This window comes from Dromiciops gliroides, chromosome 3 (assembly GCF_019393635.1).
Source record: "Dromiciops gliroides isolate mDroGli1 chromosome 3, mDroGli1.pri, whole genome shotgun sequence".
NCBI lineage: Eukaryota > Metazoa > Chordata > Mammalia > Microbiotheria > Microbiotheriidae > Dromiciops > Dromiciops gliroides.
In genome coordinates, this window is record NC_057863.1 from 412354181 (window position 1) to 412375422 (window position 21242).

Here is a 21242-nt window from a genome sequence, read left to right on the forward strand (position 1 = left end):
CAATTTAATTTATTCAAAACTGTGGTTCCGCTTTTCTTGTCTTACAATGGGATGCAAAGAAAATGAGGATATGAAACATTGGGGGATGAAGAAAAATATTTACTCATTATGTACTGTGAATGAGCTCTTTGAAGAATCTCTCTTTTGAAAGAGATGACTAGTAGTCACTTTTTACAGGTTTGTAAGGTCTCAATATTCTAGTTAGATTCTATTTGGCTATGATTAAAAGTTGGCTAGCTTTTATTGTTGTTGTGAACACTAGTCTATTCACACAACATAAGAAGAGAACTATATAAGAACCAAAACTACCCTACCCAATTTCCATGCCTTTCTTATGCTTACTATCCCAGATAGTTATTTTTGCGTGTTGAATATGGTAATTTGTGAGGAGAAGGGTGTTTGCTAAAAGATATGACTGAATTTTAGGTGGCTTGAAGCTAATCAAAACAAATTCTACAAATGGAGAATACCTGTAATTCATGTCATATTTGAAGCTATCTATCTAATCAGGACGTTTTAAAAGAAAGTCAGGTTAATGAGAAAAAAAATCCTTTATTTTCCAAAAATATTTAAAAATCACAATTCAGATAATATATCACTAACTAGATTGGTAGGTAGAAACAAGGTACTCCCTAATATGCTTTTTTAAACACTCTCCAGTGTTAATAAAGTCCTTGCATGCTACAGCAGAAATTTTCTCCACATCATCCATTCTATTGCCATATTTTCTTTTATGAAGGATTCTTATCCTACAAAATAATGCTTATTTGATTTGTCTTATGTCCAAGCAATGAGACTTCTACCATTTTATTTTTCATCTATTCTCCCAGTACTTCCCCTGAAATTTCCTATTTTCATGTTCTCCAACCGTCACTTAATTATTTCCTTCTCACAGATACATTTTTCAATTTTTCTCCAGTAATGTCTTCACAGAGGAAGCTAGATGGCTCAGCGGATAGAGTTCTGGACTTGGAGTCGGGAAGACCTAAGTAAAAATCTGGCCTCAGATATTTACTGTGTGACTCTAGGCAAGTCATTTAACCCTGTTTGCCTCAGTTTCCTCATTTGTAAAATTAGCTAGAGCAGGAAATAGTAAATTACTCCAGCATCTTTGCCAAGAAATCTCCAAGCAGGAACACATAGAATTGAATGTGGCTAAAACAACTGAACCACACAAACAACATCTTCATACCTGAATTTAAATTGCAGTGAAATTAAAAATATTGATCATATTTTGACATAGAGCTATAAAGGGGGAATATCCTCTTCTTTAAAAGAATAATTCGAGGGGGCAGCTAGATGGAGTAATGGATAGAGCACCAGTCCTGGATTCAGGAGGACCTGAGTTCAAATCTGGCCTCAGACACTTAACACTTACTAGCTGTGTGACCCTGGGCAAGTCACAACCCCAATTGCCTCACCAAAAAAAAAAAAAGAATAATTCCATATATATATATATATATATATATATCCTTTATTTTAAAAACTTAAAAAGACTTAAGAAGATCAGTATGGAATGCTGCCTTCTATTTATCTTTGAAAATGAGAAATGGCAGGAAAATGCAGTTGTTCACTTCCTTATATACTTAGGTTTTTCTTGAACATTCTGCACTGAACAAAAGGTATTTAGGTGCAGTTGCTTTCCCAGCCACATTCCCCGCAAAAAAGGAGAGGAAGAAAAATACCAAGAAATAAGCGATTTAAATAATTAACAACTAACATTTTTATAGCTGTCATTATGCACCAGGCATTGGGCTAAGCAATTTACAATGATTATCTCATTTGATACACATCACAATATCACAATACTGGGAAGTAATTTCTATTATTATCCCCATTTTGCAGATAAAGAAACTAAGACTTATAGAGAGCAAGTGATTAACCCAGGGTCCCACAACTAGTAAGAATATAATTGCCCCTCCCAGGATAAGCACAACATTTCTAATCTCATCACAATGCTTATCACTCTAATTTTAATTGATACCTTCTCTATCAGCCTCCTCTAACCATTGATTGCCTTCCTTTTTAGATGACAGAAATTAGACCTTCAGCTAATTTCATTTTACTGGTCTGACTTTTTGTTTTGTAAACATGTCCTAGTTTTCCTTCTTCAGTCTTTACTCCTATTCTTTATCAACTCAATTCAAAACCACATCAAGTTTTTCTGTTAATAGATGATTAAAAATACCATAAAAAGACATACACATTATCAGTTGTCATGTTATTAATAAATTTTGCTTAATTTTGTTGAGTATTTGGGGGGATTTTATTGGAAAATGCTTGTTGCTTCAAAGCAAAATGTAATTCAAACTTTTATCTATTTTTTTCTAACATTATGTGGATAGCAACAGAGTATAAAGAATTGTGACTGGTCCATCTTTTCCCAATAGATTCTGGATAGCAGCACATGATCATTTCTTTTCCTTTTAAGAAAAAAAAAATCTAAATGTAGCAGAAAATAGTTCTTATTCAATAATTCTTATTTGTATATATTTTTTTGTTTGTATTTTTTTTGATGGGGCGATGAGGGTTAAGTGACTTGCCCAGGGTCACACAACTAGTAGGTGTCAAGTGTCTACAGCCGGGTTTGAACTCAGGTCCTCCTGAATCCAGGGCCGGTGCTCTATCCACTGTGCCACCTAACTGCCCCCTTATTTGGTATTTTTGATAACCTGTTCATACCCATCATACATTGTTTTTAGACTGATTTTTAACTTGGATTCTTGAATAATTTGCAGCTAGAAACTTTATTAGGAATGAGCTAGTAAATGTTTGACCATTCTTAGAAGGAAGGAAGGAAGGAGGAAATATTAAGAATACTTCTTTGAGACTTTTCAGTTTATCTGAATTATCAATATGTTCTCCATAACTTTTGTCTAGGCTATCAACAAAACAACAAATCAAACTCATAGTTCTAATTTTCTAATTTCCAAGTTGTAAATACTCCCACAGACTGTTTAATATAGTTCCAGTATACTTCCACCTCAATCCACTGTCACAAATACTCATTGCATCCTCTCAACATTATTTTTCCAATATTCTCTCCAAATTTGTTTTTTAAATGAATGCTGTTTCAGATATTATTGTCATCCTTTCCTAATAGTTATTATTATTATAAACTGTATCTCACAAAGGTCATCACAATCTATTTTCAACTGATTATAAAACAAGCATGAACCAAACAGCTTCATAAGCAAGTCAGATTTACTTGGTAATCTATTCTTTTGTGTGTGTGTGTGTGTGTGTGTGTGTGTGTGTGTGTGTGTTTGGGGTTTTTTGGGGGGGTGAGTAAATTGGGGTTAAGTGACTTGCCCAGAGTCACACAGCTAGTAAGTGTCAATTGTCTGAGGCTGGATTTGAACTCAGGTCCTCCTGAATCCAGGGCCAGTGCTCTATTCACTGAGCCACCTAGCTTCCTAGTAATCTATTCTTTAGCCATCATTAAATTCATTAAAATCCTGGACTAAAAGGTTTTGTTTATAATCTTATAAGGAAAACAACACAAGTTGGATAACTTGCCAAGGAACTTTTGTAAAAAAAAAATTACATTTATTTTGCTTCAAAAATTATTAATTTTTGCATTCTTTTCTTTTTAAATTTTTGAGTTTCAAATTTCCTCCCCTTCTTACAACTCCTTCACTGAGAAGGCAATGTGTTATCAATTATACAAGTAAAATTAGGCAAATATAATTCAATATTAGCCTTATTATATAACAAAGTGAAAAAGAGTGAAATATATCTTAATTTGCATAAGAGTTAAGCAGTTCTCTTTCTGGAGATGGATAGCATTCTTCATCATAAGTCCTTTGGAATTGTCTTGGATCATTGTTTTGATCAGAACAGTTAAATCTTTCATAGTTGCTCATCATTACAAAAGTGCTATTACTTTGCCTAATGATCTCTTGGTTCTTGTCACTTCATTTTGCATCATTACATATAAGTCTTGTAATTTTTTTTTTCAGAAACTGCTTAGTACAGCATGAGTACTCCATCACAATCATAGGCCCCAACTCGTTCAGCCATTCCCCAATTGATAGACAGCCCCTCAATATCCACTCCTTTACTACCACTAAAAAACTGCAAAAATGTTTTTGTACACAGAGGTTCTTTTCCTTTTATTTTTTTTGATCCCCTTGGAGTACACAACTACTAATATTGCTGTGTCAAAGAAAATAGTTTTAAAGCACTTTTGGCATAATTTCAAATTAATCTCCAGAATGATTGGAGCATTTCACTATTCTTATAGAATTTCATTAGTATAGCTATTTTTCCTTTTGCTCCTGCAGTATTTGTCATTTCTGATAGGTGTGAGGCAGTACCTGAGTTGTTTTAATTTTCTTATCTCTAATGAATAGTGATTTAGAGAATTTTCATTTTGTTTTGTTTTATTTTGTTTTGTTTTGCTGGTCAATGAGGGTTAAGTGACTTGCCCAGGGTCACACAGTTAGTAAGTGTCAAGTGTCTCCAGCCATGTTTGAACTCAGGTCCTCCTGAATCCAGGGCTGCTGCTTTATCCACTTCACCACCTAGTTGCCCCAAGAGCATTTTTAATGTGGCTATTGATAACTTTAATTTCTTCTGAAAACTTCCTCTACTCTTTTGACCATTCATCAATTGGGGAATGGTTTTTATTTATTTTTTTTATTAATTTGATTATGTTCTTTACTTAGGTCTATACTTTATACATTTGAAAACTTAGGTTTTTATCAGAGAAAATTAACATGATTTATATATATGTATATATATGTGTATGTATAAATATATATATATATATATATATATATATATATATATATATATATATATATATATATATATATATATATATATATATATATATAAAATTTCATGGTCTATTACCAAAATGCAGTTTTTGTAATTATCCCTTTCAATGTGGTCTATTTTTTGTTTTTGTTTGAGATGATTATTACTACCTCTGCATTTTTTTTATAGTTCAGTGGAAAAGCATATTAGATTTTGCTCCAGTCCTCCATTTTAATTCTCTGTCTTTCTCTTTCATGTGTGCCTCTTGTAAAAAAAAAATATTGTTGGATTGTGGTTTCTATTCTATTCTGCTATCTACTTCCATCTTATCAGTTAGCTCCTCCAATTCACATTTGCAGTTATGGTTAGTAACTGGTTTTCCTTTCATACTACTTTCTTCTATTTCTTCTCTCTCTCTTTATCCTGTCCCTTCTCAAAAGTTTATTTTGCTTCTAACCACTGTCTCTCTTACTCTGAACTCCCTTCAATCATACCTCTTCTTTTTCTGTTATATTCTTACCCCTAATTCTCTACTGGATAAGTCAAATTTCTAGACACAACTAAGTATTTGTTTTTGTGTGTATGTATGTATGCATATGTGTATATATACTAGATATAAATATATACATATATGATCATACACACATGTGTTTTAACATAGTGTATATACATACATGTATGCACATATATCTTACTTACATATACTTTGAATAGTTTCTGATGAGAATGAGGTTCAAGCACTGTCTGCCATTCACTATCTCCCCATTTGCACTTTCACCATAGCAATATTCTTACACATACTTTTTATATGAAACAAATACTTCTTCCTTTTCCTTTCTTCTAGAAATAAAGATGGATGCACTGGGTATAATTTGGCATTTGGCTATAATTTTCCTGTGAGTTTTTGTTTTGTGGTCCCTTTCAGGAGGTGTTCAGTGGAGTCTTTCAATTTCTATTTTGCTCTCTGTATCTAAGAGATAAAGGCAGATTTTCTTGACAATTTCTTATAATATGTCTAATCTCTTTCTGTAACCATGGATTTATGGTAGTCCAATCATTCTTAGATTATCTCTACTTAATCAATTGTCTGAGTCAAATTGTATTGTCCAATGAAATAGTTCCCATTCTATTATAGATATTTTTCATTCTTTTGACTATTTGACTTTATTTTATTATATATTACAGTTTCATGGATTATTTGGCTTTCATTTGCTCAATTATTAATTTTAAGGAATTAATATTTCAGTGAAGTTTTGTTCCTCTTTTGTCCAGTTAATTCTTTTTTAATCAAGTGTGTGTGTGTGTGAAATTTTCTACCTCTTTATTTTTCCACTTGGCCAGTTTAGGTGTTTTTTGTTTGTTTGTTTGTTTTCTCATGGGCCAATGAGGTTTAAATGACTTGCCCAAGGTCACACAGCTTGTATTAAGTGTCTGAGGCCAGATTTGAATAGTGTTGGTGCTTTTTCCACTGCACCACCTAACTGCCCCCACCAGTTCAGGTTTTTAAACAGAAATTTTATTCACTGTGTATTTTTGCTCCTTTGATTCACTAGATTGATTTTATTTAAATATTATTTTATTGAGTATTGTTTGTGCCTTCTTTACAAAGCTGTTAATTCTCTTTTTAGAATTTTTGTTGATCACTCTCATTTGTTTACCCATTTTTTTCCCCACTACTCATCTCTTTCTTTAACTTTTCCAGGAATTCTTGTTGAATGTGGGTCCAATGATCATTTTTCTTTTCTTTTTTTTGGAAGGGGGGGAGTTGGGGTGGGCCTTATGTGTAGCTGTTTTCATTTTGTTATCTTTTCTGCATTTATGTCTTGATCTTCCCTGCCACTATAGTAAATTTTTTATGAGCATGGGTTTTTTTTTGTTTGTTTGTTTATTGCCTCATTTCATCTTTTTTGCCTTTCTACTTAATATTAAAGTTGGGCTCTACTCACTTGCAGGTGAGCAGGAACTGTCCCAGGCTTCTGGCTTTTTTATGCTTTTTTCAGAGCAAGTTCTGAGGGTCTGCAAGATTTTAGTGCTTACAAAGTATTGTAATCTTGAGAGAGGTGTGATTACTTTTCTTCTGATTTGTTCTCTAGTATTTACTAAGGAGTGGCTTCTCATATCTTGCAGCCAAAAATTCTATCACTCTCTTGACCTTAGAACTGAGTCCAGGGACCATGATCCATTGTGATCAGAATCTCTCTGGCCTGGAAACTGTAACCTGGAAATGCATATCGGCAATAAAGATGCTAATCAGTGTCAGCTGTACCCAGTTCTAGTGATCCCCATAATCTCTTTCTGACAAGTTGTCCAATATACTTATCAAGTCTGGGCTGAGAGTTCACAAAGTATTTATTCCTTTCAGCTGCCCTAATAATGAGAAATTTCTTTAGATAGAAGTATCATCTTCCCATGTAGAAATGTAAATAATTGTAACCTTTAAAACGTCTCTCATGATTCTTGTTCCTCTTTACCTGTTTATACTTATCGAAGGGTCTTATATTTAAAAGTCAAATTTTCTATTCAGTTCAGGGTCTTTTCTCCACAAATGCCAGAAAGACCTCTTTTCATCAGTCTCATTTTTCCCTTGAAAGATTATACACAGTCTTGCAAGTGTAGATGATTTTGGTTGTAATCCCAATTCTTTTGCCCTCTGGAATATCGTATCCAAGCTCTTGGATTTTTTAATGTAGAGTGCTGTCAAATCGTGTGGCTTCCTGACAGTGGCCCCAAAGTATTATTTGTTTCTGACTGTTTGTAATATTTTTTTCTTTGACCAGGGAGTTCTGAAATTTGGCTATAATATTCCTGGACATTCCATTTTGGGATCTCTTTCAGGAGGTGATCAGTGGATTCTTTCAATTTCTATGTAGTCTTCGCTGCTAGAATTCTCAGGACAATTTTCCCTGACAATCTCTTGGAAGATTATATCTAAGCTCTTTATTTGATCATGGTTTTCAGGTAGTTCAACAATTGTCAAATTAAGGGGGGGCTGAGACAAGATGGCATAGATTAGCCAGCAAATTGCATGAGCTCTCCTTCTGTTCCCTCAAAAAAAACATAAAATCAAGCCTCTAAATGGATTCTTAAACTACAGAAGCTGCAAAGAGATGGAGAGACACAGTCTTCCAACCAGAGATAATTTAGAAGACTTCAGGAAACGTTGGTCTCACTTGGCAAAAGGGAGACTCAAGGAGAGGGTGGGGCAAGTCAGAAGGAACCTGTGGGACATAGCCAAGGAACTGAGGCCCTAGGATCCTGGCATAGGAAGCCAGTGGTGCATCAGAACAATGGAGAAACCCACTTGGACCAGCTGAGAGGGTAGGTTTCCAGCTGGAGGGATACCCACAGGACAGACTCCAGGAGGCCTGCTGATCCCAGTGCACTCGGACAGGAAGCCCAGGGCCACGTCCACTGATCCCAGCATGCTCTGACAGGAAGTCCAGGTCGGTGAAAAATCTACAAGCCATAGAGGCCTCAGTGTAGAGAGCCAATGACACAGCCCCTATATCCCAGCATAAGAAGCTTCAAACAGGGACCCTGGTGCCCCCAAAGAAGAACTCACCTTTAAAAAAATAAAAAAAATAAAAAATAAAATATGCTGCATTATGAGTAAAAAACAAAAAAAGAACTCTTACCACTGAGAGCTTCTGTGTTGACAGGGAAGAGGCAAACAGAAATTCAGACGATGACAATACTCTCAAATTGCCTACATGTGAAGCCTCAAGAGGGAAGATGAAATGGTCTCAAGAACAAAAAGCCTTCTAGGAGGAGCTCAAAAAAGATTTTAAAAACAAATTGAGAAAGTCTGGAGGGCGGAGCCAAGGTGGTGGAGGAAAGGCAGTGAGCTCCTGAACTCATGACACTATCACTCAAAAAAACATCCAAAAAACACTATAGGAAAATACCTGGAGTAGCAAAACTCACAGAAGAATGTGCTGAAATCATCTTCTAACCAAGAACAGCTTGGAAGATCAGAAGGAGGGAGGTGCTGTGCTGATACAGGATTCAGGCCCAACCCCACAGTCACCCTGACGCAGATCCAGTCCCAGGAAGGCCTCATAAGAGAAGCAGACCCCCAGAGCCTCTGAATCAGCCGAAGCACCAGTGTTGTCTGGAACTGAGCTCACAGTCTGGTGAGTGTGCTGAGCCCTGGACAGGGGAGAGATTACAGGGGTCTATGCTGGTGCCGAGGCAGAACTTGGGTCTTTCACCCCTGCTGAGAACCAGGAGGTAGGCTAGAGTAGCAGTGGCCCAGGTGGGGGAGGGGCACAGGATCATCAGAGGTAACAACCACAACACACAGACCTCGTTGATTGGCAAGTTGGTCTGGGGTCATCTAAGGACCAGGGAATAGGCCAGGCTAGTGAAGAACCTGATTCTCCTTAAATCATACAACCTGGGACTTCTTAAGCTTGGGATATTGCAGCCTGGAAATAGTGCCCCACTTTAAGGAGCTAAACATCTAGTAAAAGAAAGGCAAGATGAGTCATCAGAGAAAGGTAAGGACCATAGAAAGTTTCTTCAGTAACAAGGAAGACCAAGGGACACCCTTAGAGGAAGATGTCAATATCAGGGTCCCTATATCTAAAGCTTCCAAGAAAAATACAAATTGGTCTCAGACCATAGAGGTGCTCAAAAAGGACTTTGAAGATAAAGTTAGAGAGGTAGAGGAAAAAATGGAAAGAGAAATGAGGGCGATGCAGGAAAGACATGAGAAAAAAGTCAACATCTTGAAAAGTCAAATTGGCCAAATGGAAAAGGAGGTACAAAAGCTCTCTGATGAAAATAATTGCCTAAGAATTAGGATTGAACAAATGGAAACCAGTGACTTTATGAGAAACCAAGACACAATAAAGCAAATCCAAATGAATACAAAAATAGAGGGCAATGTGAAATATCTTCTGGGAAAAACTGCTGACCTGGAAAAAAGGTCCAGGAAAGATAATTTGAAAATGATTGGTCTACCTGAAAACCATGATCAAGGAAAGAGCTTAGAAACCATCTTCCAAGATATTCTCAGGGAAAATTGCCCTGAAATTCTAGAAGAAGAAGCTAAAATAGAAATTGAAAGAATCCACTGATCACCTCCAGAAAGAGATCCCAAAAGGAAAACTCGTAGGAATATTATAGTCAAATTTCAGAGCTCTCAGGTCAAGGAGAAAATATTGCAAGCTGCCAAAAAGAAAGAATTCAAGTACAGTGGAGCCCCAGTCAGGATAGCACAAGATCTAGCAGCTTCTACATTAAAGGACTGGAGGACATGGAATATGATATTTTAAAGGCAAAGGAAATGGGAGTACAACCAAGAATCACCTACCTGCAAAACTCAACATTCTTTCAGTGGAAAAAATGGGACTTTAATGAAAAAGAAGATTTTCAGTTATTTGTGATGAAAAGACCTGAACTGAATGGAAAATTTGACTTTCAAATACAAGACCCTAGAGAACCATAAAAAATTGTAGCTGGGGGACATATCGGGGGTCGTACAGTCGGCAACTGTCTTGTGTCTGAGGCCGGGTTTTGGCTGGGATCCCCCTGGGTCTAGGGGTGATGTTTTGTCGACTGTGTCACTTAGCTAGGTGATGACATCTTTAGGGTTAAATTGAGGGGTGAAGGGAAATTACTGGGGGATGGGGAAGGGCAGAGGTGAAATCCTACATGAAAGAAACAGGAAAAGGCTTACAGAGTGGGGGAAGAGATGGGAATAAAAATCAATTGAGGGCAGTTAGATAGTGGATAAAACACCGGCATTGGATTCAGGAGATCCTGAGTTCAAATCCAGCCTCAGACACTTGACACTTACTAGCTGTGTGACCCTGGGCATGTCACTTAACCCTCATTGACCCACTCAAAAAAAAATCAATTGAGAGAAATGAAAGCAACACAAGAAAATTATGAAAAAAGAATCAGCAGCTTGGAAAAGGAAGCACATAATTTCACTGAAGAAAACAAAACCTTAAAAAATTCATGCCATAAAAAATTCATTTGGCCAAATGGAAAAAAAAAGGTATATAATCTCATTGAAGAAAACAATGCCTTAAAAATTAAAATTGGATGGTTGGAAGATAAGGAATCCATGAGACACCAAGAATCAGTCAAAGAGAATCAAAAGAAGAAAAATCAAAAGAGAATCAAAAGAAAAAAAATATAAGAAAATGTGAAATACCTCATTGGAAAGACAACTGATCTGGAAAACAGATCCAGGAGAGACAATTTGAGAATCACTGGGCTGCCTGAAAGCCATGATAAGAAAAAAAGTCTAGACACCATATTCCAGGAAATTATTAAGGAGAACTGCCCTGATATTATAGAATCAGAGGATAAAATCATCATTGAAAGAATCCACTGATCACCTCCTGAAAGAGACCCCAAAAGGAAAACTCCAAGGAATATTGTAGCCAAATTCCAGAATTATCAGGTGGAGAAGAAAATACTCCAAGCAGCCAGAAATAAGCAATTTAAATATCATGGAGCCATGGTCAGGATTGCTCAGGACCTAGCAGTTTCAACATTAAAGGATTGCAAAGCTTGGAATATGATATTCCAGAAGGCAAAGGAGCTTGGACTGTAGCCAAGAATCTATTACCCAGAAAAACTGAGCATTCACTTTCAGGGGAAAATATGGACATTCAATGACACTGGGGACTTTCAAGTTTTCCTGAGGAAAAGACCAGAACTGAATAGAACATTTGATCTTAACATACAAGATTCAAGAAAAAAAAAGTTACTCAATTAGGTTAAACTGTTTACATCCCTACACAGGAAGATAATAATTATAACTCTTGAGATTTGTAAATGTATTTGGGCAGATAGAGGGATTATACAAAGAGGGTATAAATATAAATTGTCTTTGATGTGATGACATAAAGGAAATTAAGGGCTTAAAAAGGGAGCTTATAGGGAGAAGAGGAAAGGGGAGGTGGAATGTGGTGAATTACAGCATATGAAGAGGTGAAAAAAACCCTATTACAATAGAAGGAAAGAAGGGAGGGGTGAAAATTGTTTCAAACCTACTCTCATTGGATTTCATTCAAAGAGGGAATAACATATATGATCATTTGGATAAAGAAACTTAGCTTATTTTTAGGAAAATAAAAGGGGAAGGGGAAAGGAGGGACTGATAGAAGGTAGGGCAAAAGAAAGGGAGAAAAGGTTAAAGAAAAGGGAGGGGGTGATAAAAAGGGAGGGCAGATTGGGGGAGGCAGGGGTAAGAAGCAAAACGGTGAGGAGGAATAGGGTAAAAGAAGGGGGAAAAAGTACAAAGGGGGTTAAATAGAATGGAGGGGAATAGATAGTTAGTAATAATAACTATGAATGTGAATGGGATGAACTCTGCTATAAAATGGAAGGAAATTACGGAGTGGATTAAAAAACAGAATCCTACAATATGCTGTTTAAAAGAAACACATTTGAAGGCAGGAGAATACACACAGAGTAAAGGTAAAGTCTGGAGCAGAATATATTATGCTTCAGCTAAAGTAAAAAAAAAAACAGGGGGGAGCAATCCTTATCTCAGGCAAAGTACAGGCAAAAATAGATCTTATTAAAAAGGGATAAGGAAGGAAACTACATCTTGTTAAAAGGCACTATAGATTATGAAGCAAGATCAATATTAAATTATGTATGCGCCAAGTGGTATAGTATCCAAATTCTTAAGAGGAGAACTTAAATGAGTTACAAGAGGAATTAGAAGAGGAATACTATACTAGTGGGGGATCTGAATCTCCCCCTCTCAGAATTAGATAAATCTAGCCAAAAAATAAATAAGAAGGAAGTTAAAAGAGGTGAATAGAATACTAGAAAAATTAGACATGATAGATTGTCTGGAGAAAATTGAATGGGGATAGAAAGGAATATACTACTTCTCAGTAGTACATGGCACATTTTCAAAAAATTGACTATGTATTAGGGCACAAAACATCATAGTCAAATGTAGAAAGACAGAAATAGTAAACGCATCCTTCTCAGATCATGATGCCATTAAAAATTACATGTAAGAAAGGGCCATGGAAAAGTAGACTGAAAATCAATTGGAAACTAAATATTTTCATTCTAATGAATGAATGGGTCAAAACAACAAATCATAGAAACAATCAATAACTTTATCCAAGAGAATGACAATAATGAGACAACATACCAGAATCTATGGGATGCAGCCAAAGCAGTGCTTAGGGGAAAATTTATAACTCTAACTGCATAGATGAATAAAAAATAGAAAGAGGAGATCAATGAATTGGGCATGAAACTTAAAACGCTAGAAAGAGAACGAATTAGAAATCCCCAATTAGTAGATACTAAACTAGAAATCCTGAAAATTAAAGAGAATTAATAACATTGAAAGCAAAAAAAAACCAACTATAGAATTAATCAATAAAACTAAGAGCTGGTTTTATGAAAAAAAACAATAAAATAGATAAAATATTGGATAATTTGATTTAAAAAAGAAAGAAGAAAAACAAATTGCCAGTATCAAAAATGAAAGGGGTGATGTTACCACCAATGAGGAGAAAATTAAATCAATAATTAGGAATTACTTTGCCCAACTGTATGCCAATAAATTTGACAATCAAAACGAAATGGATAAAAATTTACAAAAATACAAACTGCCCAGGTTAACTGAAGAGGAAATAAAATCCTTAAATAAGCCCATATTAGAAAAAGAAATTGAACAAGCCATCAATGAACTCCCTAAGAAAAAATCTCTAGGGCCAGATGCATTTATAGGTGAATTCTACCAAACATTTAAAGAACAATTAATTCCAATATTATAAAAATTATTTGAAAAAATAGGTGAAGAAGGAGTTTTAACAAATTTGTTTTATGACACAAATATAGTGGTCATACCAAAACCAGGCAGAGCAAAAACTGAGAAAGAAAATATAGAGCAATTTCCCTAATGAATATTGATGCTAAAATCTTAAACAAGATATTAGCGAGGATTTATACCAGTAATGCAGGGCTGGTTCAACATTAGGAAAACTATCAACATAATCAACCACATCAATAAGAAAATTAACCAAAATCATATGATTATCTCAATAAATGCAGAGAAAGCCTTTGACAAAATACAGCACCCATTACTAATAAAAACACTAGAGAGCTTAGGCATAGGTGGAGCTTTCCTGAAAATAGTAAACAGTATCTACCTAAAATCATCCGCAAGCATTGTATGTAATGGAGATAAGTTAGAGGCCTTCCCAATAAGATCAGGGGTGAAACAGGGATATCCATTATCACTTCTATTATTCAATATTGTACTAGAAATGGTAGCATTAGCAAGCAGAGAAGAAAAAGGAATTAAAGGAATCAGAATAGGCAAGGAGGAAACAAAACTATCACTCTTTGCAGATGATATGATGCTAGCATCTAGGGAATCCTAGAGAATCAACTCAAAAATTACTTGAAACAATTAACAACTTTAGCAAAGTAGCAGATATAAATAAATGCACATAAATCATCAACATTTCTATACAGACCTACAAAGGTCCACAGCAAGGAGATAGAAAGAGAAATTCCATGTAAAGAAATGATAGATAATATAAAATACTTGGGAGTCTACTTGCCAAGACAAACCCAGTAATCTATGAACACAATTACCAAACACTTTTCACACAAATCAAATCAGATATAAATAATTGGAAAGATATCAATTGCTCATGCATAGGCAGAGCTAATATAGTAAAAATGACATATACTACCTAAATTATTTACCTATTCAGCACCATACCATTCAGAATACCTAAAATTTTATTTTATAGAGCTAGAATAAATAATAACAAAATTCATCTGGAAAAACAAAAAGTCAAGGATAATGTGATGAAATAATGGGAGTTAGCAGATACTCAACACCCACCTGGAGATTAATCTAGACTGATTGAATCAATGGAGAGTGATTAACTGCTGATTAGCCTACTTCAAGTTAATTGCATTGTAATCACACCTTGAGAACACTTTCAGAACCAATTGGAGTTTGGATGAGCCAACCAATCAGCTTGAAGCAGTGTGTAAGGACCCGCTTCTGGTTCCAGAACTATAAAAAGCTTTCCACAGTCAGCTTGCTGGACAATTCCTGATCTAAAAGCAGGCTTCTGGAGGGAGGGACTTGTGGGAAGAACCCAACCAGGCTGGAACTCTATGCGAGATAAGACTTTTTTTTTTTTCCTGATCTCCTTGTGAACACCTGTATGCTTTAATAAATGTTTGAATGGGGGGCAGCTAATGGTGCAGTGGATAGAGCACTAGCCCTGGAGGTCAGGAGTACCTGAGTTCAAATCTGACCTCAGACACTTAACACTTACTAGCTGTGTGACCCTGGGCAAGTCACTTAACCCCCAAATGCCTCACTAAAAAAAAATAAATAAAAATAAAAAAAATAAAAATAAAATAAATGTTTAATGCCCAAGAGACTGGTGCTGAAGCTTCTAATTTAAGGTGACCACAATTTAGATTTTAAACATCACAATATCAAGGGAATTAATGAAAAAAAATGCACAGGAAGGGGGGTTAGCTTGACCAAATCTGGAGCGTTACTATAAAGCACAGTCTGTTCAATATTATCTGGGTACTGCCTAAGCAATAGATGGAGATCAATGGATTAGAGGCTAGGCACAGGAGAAACAGTAGCATCTGACATTAGTTATACAGGTGTATGATAAACCCAAAGACTCCAGCTTCTGGGGATAGGATTTAATATTTGACAAAAACCTGCTGGGAAAAACTGGAAGATAGCATGGCAGAAATTAGCATAGACCAACATCTTATACCTTATACTAAAATAAGGTCAAGAATGGATCCACGATTTAGACATAAGAGATGATTCCAGTAGGTAAATTAGGAGGAAAAAGGAATAGTCTATACCGTTCAGATCTTTGGAAAGGAGAACAGTAGATGACCCAAACAAGAGATAGAGAATATTATGAAATTGCAAAATGAATGATTTTGAATACATTAAATTTAAAACTTTTTGTACAAACAGAAACAATGCATCCAAAATTAGAAGGGAGGCAGAAAGCTGGGAAACAATTTTTATGGCCAGTACTTCTGATAAAGTCCTCATTTCTAAAATATATAGGGAACTAAATCAAATTTATATGAATCCAAGTAATTCCCCAATTGAGAAATTGTCAAAGGATATGAACAGGCAGTTTTCTGATGAAGAAATCAAAACTATCCCCATATGAAAAAATGCTCTAAATCACTATTGATTAGAGAAATGCAAATTAAAACAACTCTGAGGAACACCTGCCACCTATCAGATTGCTAATATGACAAAAAGGAAAATAATGAATGTTGGAGAAGCTGTGGGAAAATTGGAACACTAATGCATTATTGGTGGAGCTGTGAGCTGATCCAACCATTCTGGAGAGCAATCTGGAATTATGCCCAAAGGGCTAAAAAGCTGTGCATACCCGTTGACCCAGCAATACCACTTTTGGGTCTTTTCCCCAAAGAGATCATAAAAAAGGGAAAAGGACCCACATGTACAAAAATATTTTTAGCTACTCTTTTTGTGGTGGCAAGGAATTGGAAAATGAGGGGTTGCCCATCAATTGGGGAATGGCTGAACAAGTTGTGATATATGAATGTAATGGAATTTTATTGTGCTGTAAGAAAGAATGAGCAGGAGGACTTCAGAGAAACCTGGAAGAACTTGCATGATCTGATGATGAGTGAGATGAGCAGAACCAGAAGAACATTGTACACAGTATCATCAACATCATGTGTTGATCTACTGTGATGGACTATATTCTTCTCACCAATGCATTGGTACAGAAGAGTTCCAGGGGACCCATGATGGAAGGGGATCTCCAAATCCAAAAAAAAAAAAAAAAAAGAACTGTGGAGTAGAGATGCTGATTGAACCGTACTATTTCTTTTGCTTTTGGTGCGGCTGTTTTTCTATTTTGAGGTTTTTCCTCATTGCTCTGATTCTTCTAACATGACTAATGCAGAAATATGTTTAATGTTATTATGTATGTGTGTATATATATAACCTATATCAGATTTCCTACTGTCTAGGGGAGGGGGGAGGGAGGGAGAAAAATCTGAAATTGGAAAGCTTGTATAAACAAATGTTGAGAAATATTTTTACGTGTAACTGGAAAAAAATTAAAAAATACTTTTATCAGAAAAAAAATAATTGTCAAATTATCTGTCCTGAATCTATTTTACAGGTCAGCTGTTTTTTCCAAGGATATATTTCACATTGCCCTCTATCTTTTGTTCATTTGGATTTACTTTATTGTGTCTTGATTTTTTACACAGTCATTAGCTTCCATTTGTTCAATCCTAATTCTTAAACCATTATTTTCTTCAGAGAGTTTTTCTATTTTGCTTTTCAAGCTGTTGAGTTTTTTTTTTATGACTGTCCTGCATCACTCTCATTTCACTTTCCATTTTTTTCTCTCCCTCTCTTACTTTTCCCTCTCCCTCTCTTACTTTATCTTCAAAGTCATTTTTGAGCACTTCTATGGCCTGAGACAAATACCTATTTTTCTTGGAAACTTTGAATATAGGTGCTTTGACTTTTTTATCTATTTCCAAGGGTGTTTTTTGATCTTCATTGTCACCAAAGAAATTTTTTAAGGTCTGCATCATTTTCTACTGTTAATTTTGCTAGCCTGTTTCTTGATTTTCAACTACTTAAACTGGTATACTGCTTCCAGGATGCCATGTTCCAAGCTTCAGGGTCTCCCACATGCTACGATTTAAGGAGAGGCACATTCTGTACTCACCTGGCCTGTACTCTAGTCTGTAAATAGCCCCAGGGCCACTTGCTCTTTAATCCTGAAACAAAAATCTTTTTTGCTGTGGTTTCATGCTTTTAGTGAGCCTGCACCCCTCCCCCACCTGAGTCTGCCACTCAAGATTGCTTCCTGATTCCAACACAGACAAAACAGGAATTGTTTTATGGCCTTATTTGGAGGTTTTTGGAGAGATAATGTGGGGAGCTCTGGAAGGTTACTGCCTTTCCTGTGCCATCTTGGCTTTGCCCACTTGTGCCAAACATTTTGAAACAAGTGCTCAAAAAACTTTTATTTGTGAAAATAATGACCCCTGTTATGCTAAGGAAGATCACATAGAAACTCACAGATATATAGAAAGTCACCTATCCTAAATATAGCTTAGATACTACTTTCTCTTTTAAGCCAATTAGTTTTCTTAAAACTCTGAAGGCAGTGAAGGAAGAGCTTTCTTTTTGTTTTTGTCTAATTTGACTTTGTTTTGTTTTGTTTTTTGTTTTGCAGGGCAATGATGGTTATGTGACTTGCCCAGGGTCACACAACTAGTGTGAGATTTGGAGTGCTACCAACCTGTTTAGAAAGATATTGCAGGGAAGTTCTGCCATGTGGAGAAAGCATGTGACTTGGAGACATGTGATTTTAGCGTCCAGAAGTGACCTTTTCTGGGCTTTTGAAGGCCAGCTCAGTGTCAGGAAGTGATGTTTGCTCATGGGTCCTGTCAATCAGAGCTACCAGCCAATTAGCTTGGATCTGTGTGTGTGGATTGCCCTGTTTCCAGTTTCACAGGAGACTTTGGGGAGAAGCCAAGGAGGGAGTAGGACCTTTTGGTTCCTGACTTGGGCTTTGGCAGGTGAGATGCACGGCTCTCTTAGATATATTTAGATGAAATTTGATTTTTACCTCTCTCTCTCTTCTCACTAACTTCTGATGCACTTTAATAAATACTTAAAAACCTAAACCCTTGCTAAAGCTTCTAATTTAAGGTAATTAGTCATTAGATTTTAGACATCATGGCTAGAATTTTAGCCCCTTACACTAGTAAGTGTCATGTGTCTGAGGTCAGATTTGAACACAGGTCCCCCTGAATCCAGGGCTGGTACCCCATCAACTGTGCCACCTACCTGCCCCTGACGTTTTGACTTTAATAAAAAAAAGGACTTTACTGTTTTGTTTACTCAATTCTCATCCTCTTTCTTTAAATCGACTTTACATATGAAGCATAGGTGTATCAGTAACTACATTAATCAAGAAAACAAATTTAGAATCAGCAATCATACTAAATTGATTGCCTTCATGTAAAGAGACATAATTTTGCAGCATTAAAAATATTTTAATCATTTAACACATTTCTTCCAAAAGCAACATGATTATAATAAATAATTGCCACACCAAAACTAAACAATTTGACTTACAAATTTTTTCCCCATTTGCTTTTAGTCTTAATGAGAACAATAGCAGAAAACTAGTTAGCAGAAACTTCCAAAGCAGCATATAGTTATAGAAAAAGAAAAGAAACCTTTCTTTGTCCAACACTGTTTTGCATTGTCTATTATAATTAGCATGATATCTTCTTTTTATATTTTTAATAATCCATTATTCTTTATTTTAATTAACTTATTCAATTCTTACTTATTCAGGTACATTTGGGTTATAGATACTTTCATGAGGTGATGAGATATACATTGTCAAGTTATTTATCTACCATGTTGATAAAAAATCCTTTGCATTTTTAAAAAAGAAATAATTTTGTTTGATTATGTGGCTGGTTATTAATTCCTTAATTGATCAGACAAAATTCAAGTTAGTCATTATCAAAACTTTTCACAAATTAAGACAATTCCTAGATAATATTTTTTCAACTTGTGATTAGAAGACTTAATGAAGAGCTGAAAAATTAGCATAGTATTTTTTATCATAAAAGTATTTTATTATTTTCTAGTTACATGGAGAGATAGTTTTCCACACTTTTAAATAAGATTTCTAGTTTCAAATTTTTCTCCCTCCCTCCTCTCCCTCCCCCCTCCCCAAGACAGGAAACAATCTGATATAGGTTATATATGTACAATCACATTAAACATATTTCTGTATTAGTCATGCTGTGAAAGAAGAATGAGAACAAAAGGGAAAAACAAACAAAAAAATAGAAATAGTATGCTTCAATCTGCATCTAAATGCCACAGTTCTTTTTTCTGGATTTGGAGAGCATTTTCCATTATGAGTCCTTTGGAAGTATCTTGGACCATTGTATTGCTAAGAAGAGTCAAGTGTATCACAGTTGATCAACACACAATGTTGATGACACTGTTGTACAATGTTCTTCTGGTTCTGCTCATCTCACTCAGCATCAGTTCATGTGAGTCCTTCCAGGTTTCTCTGAAATCCACCAGCTCGTTGTTTCTTATAGCACAATAGTATTCCATTACATTCATATACCACAACTTCTTCAGACATTCCCCAGTTAAAAATATGGAATGCTTCACTAATTTGTGTCATCCTTGTGCAAAGGCCATACTAATCTTCTGTGTATCCTTCCAATTTTAGTATGTGTACTGCCAAAGCAAGCACGTAAGTATATTTTTAAAGAGGTGATCTCTGAAAATTATTACCCTCAAATATATCCCATACAGATTTCACCTTAAGTCTAAACCACATGACTGCATGTGTATAATATAAAAAAAAATTGTGTATGTATGTGTATGTATATATATATATATATGTATATATATACATATTTATACACACATGTATATCCATATGTATATTGTGGAAAATTATTTTGATTTGGGGACCCTACCTTTGGGCTGAGATTAGAAAGCCTTAGGACCTCAGGTTTTTCTTCCACTTCAGCTGAGCCAAAAAGCCCTATGGGCTGAGATGCCAGGTCAGACAGCTGGAGGAGGACAGCCCCAGTTCCCTCCACCCTGAGAGAATCTATCCCAGAGATCCTGGGCTCGTCCAGGCTAGGCTCTAGCTAGCCTGTGCCGAGGTCCCAGGCACGTACCAGGGGGCACGGGCCCCTGGAGCCCTGGGTGTTACCACACCCAGGAGACACTCAAGCGCCCCCCCCCAAGCCGCCGCCGTAGGGTGGCTGGTGGATTAGCTTGGTATGTGTGGGGGCACAGGAAGCCCCGAGATTTGAGTGGAGAGAAGGAATATATATAAACTGGAGAGTTAGACAGAAGGGGGGCTGACAAGATTAAGGAGGACTCTGGAGACTAGAGACACAGAGAGGTCGGTGAGAAAAGGATGCCAGAGGCAAACAGGGAGCAGAGAGCACAGAAGAGGTCAGCACAGGGTACAGTTTGGAGAACAGAAAAACGCCAAAGGATTAGGAGATTAAGAGGACTCGGGGGCTGGCAAGATTAAGAAGGACTCCGGAGACTAGAGACCCTGAGATGAATGGAACAGAGAAGGACGCAGGAGATTAAGAGGACTGGGGAAGGAGAAAAAGCTAAGAGCAAGAAGGGACAGAGACCAATATGGAGCAGGGGGGCTTTTCATTGAGGAGACGGCAAAAAAAAAAAGTTCCAGGTGCAGCAGGTGGAAAGAGACCTGCCGGAATGCAGTCAGGTTGTACATTTTATTTCCCTGTATTCTTAATTTTAAATAGTATTTCATAAATAAACTCTGCTTTGATTGTTTAGTTAAGAGGCTTCTTAATTCTTTGTTTATCAATTTGGGAACAGTGTGGAGAGATTTTTAAATGTCCCATACTAAATTAATAGCAGTCAGATA

General features: G+C 36.1%; 1 non-coding gene and 1 pseudogene across 1 annotated transcript; both read right to left on the reverse strand.

Annotated features, from left to right (window-relative positions):
• LOC122747718 overlaps positions 1-21242 on the reverse strand; it is a 113552-nt pseudogene that overhangs the window by 57439 nt on the left and 34871 nt on the right.
• On the reverse strand, positions 19968-20072 carry LOC122752206. The gene has a single exon (XR_006355996.1). It is a non-coding gene; the product is annotated as a U6 spliceosomal RNA (small nuclear RNA).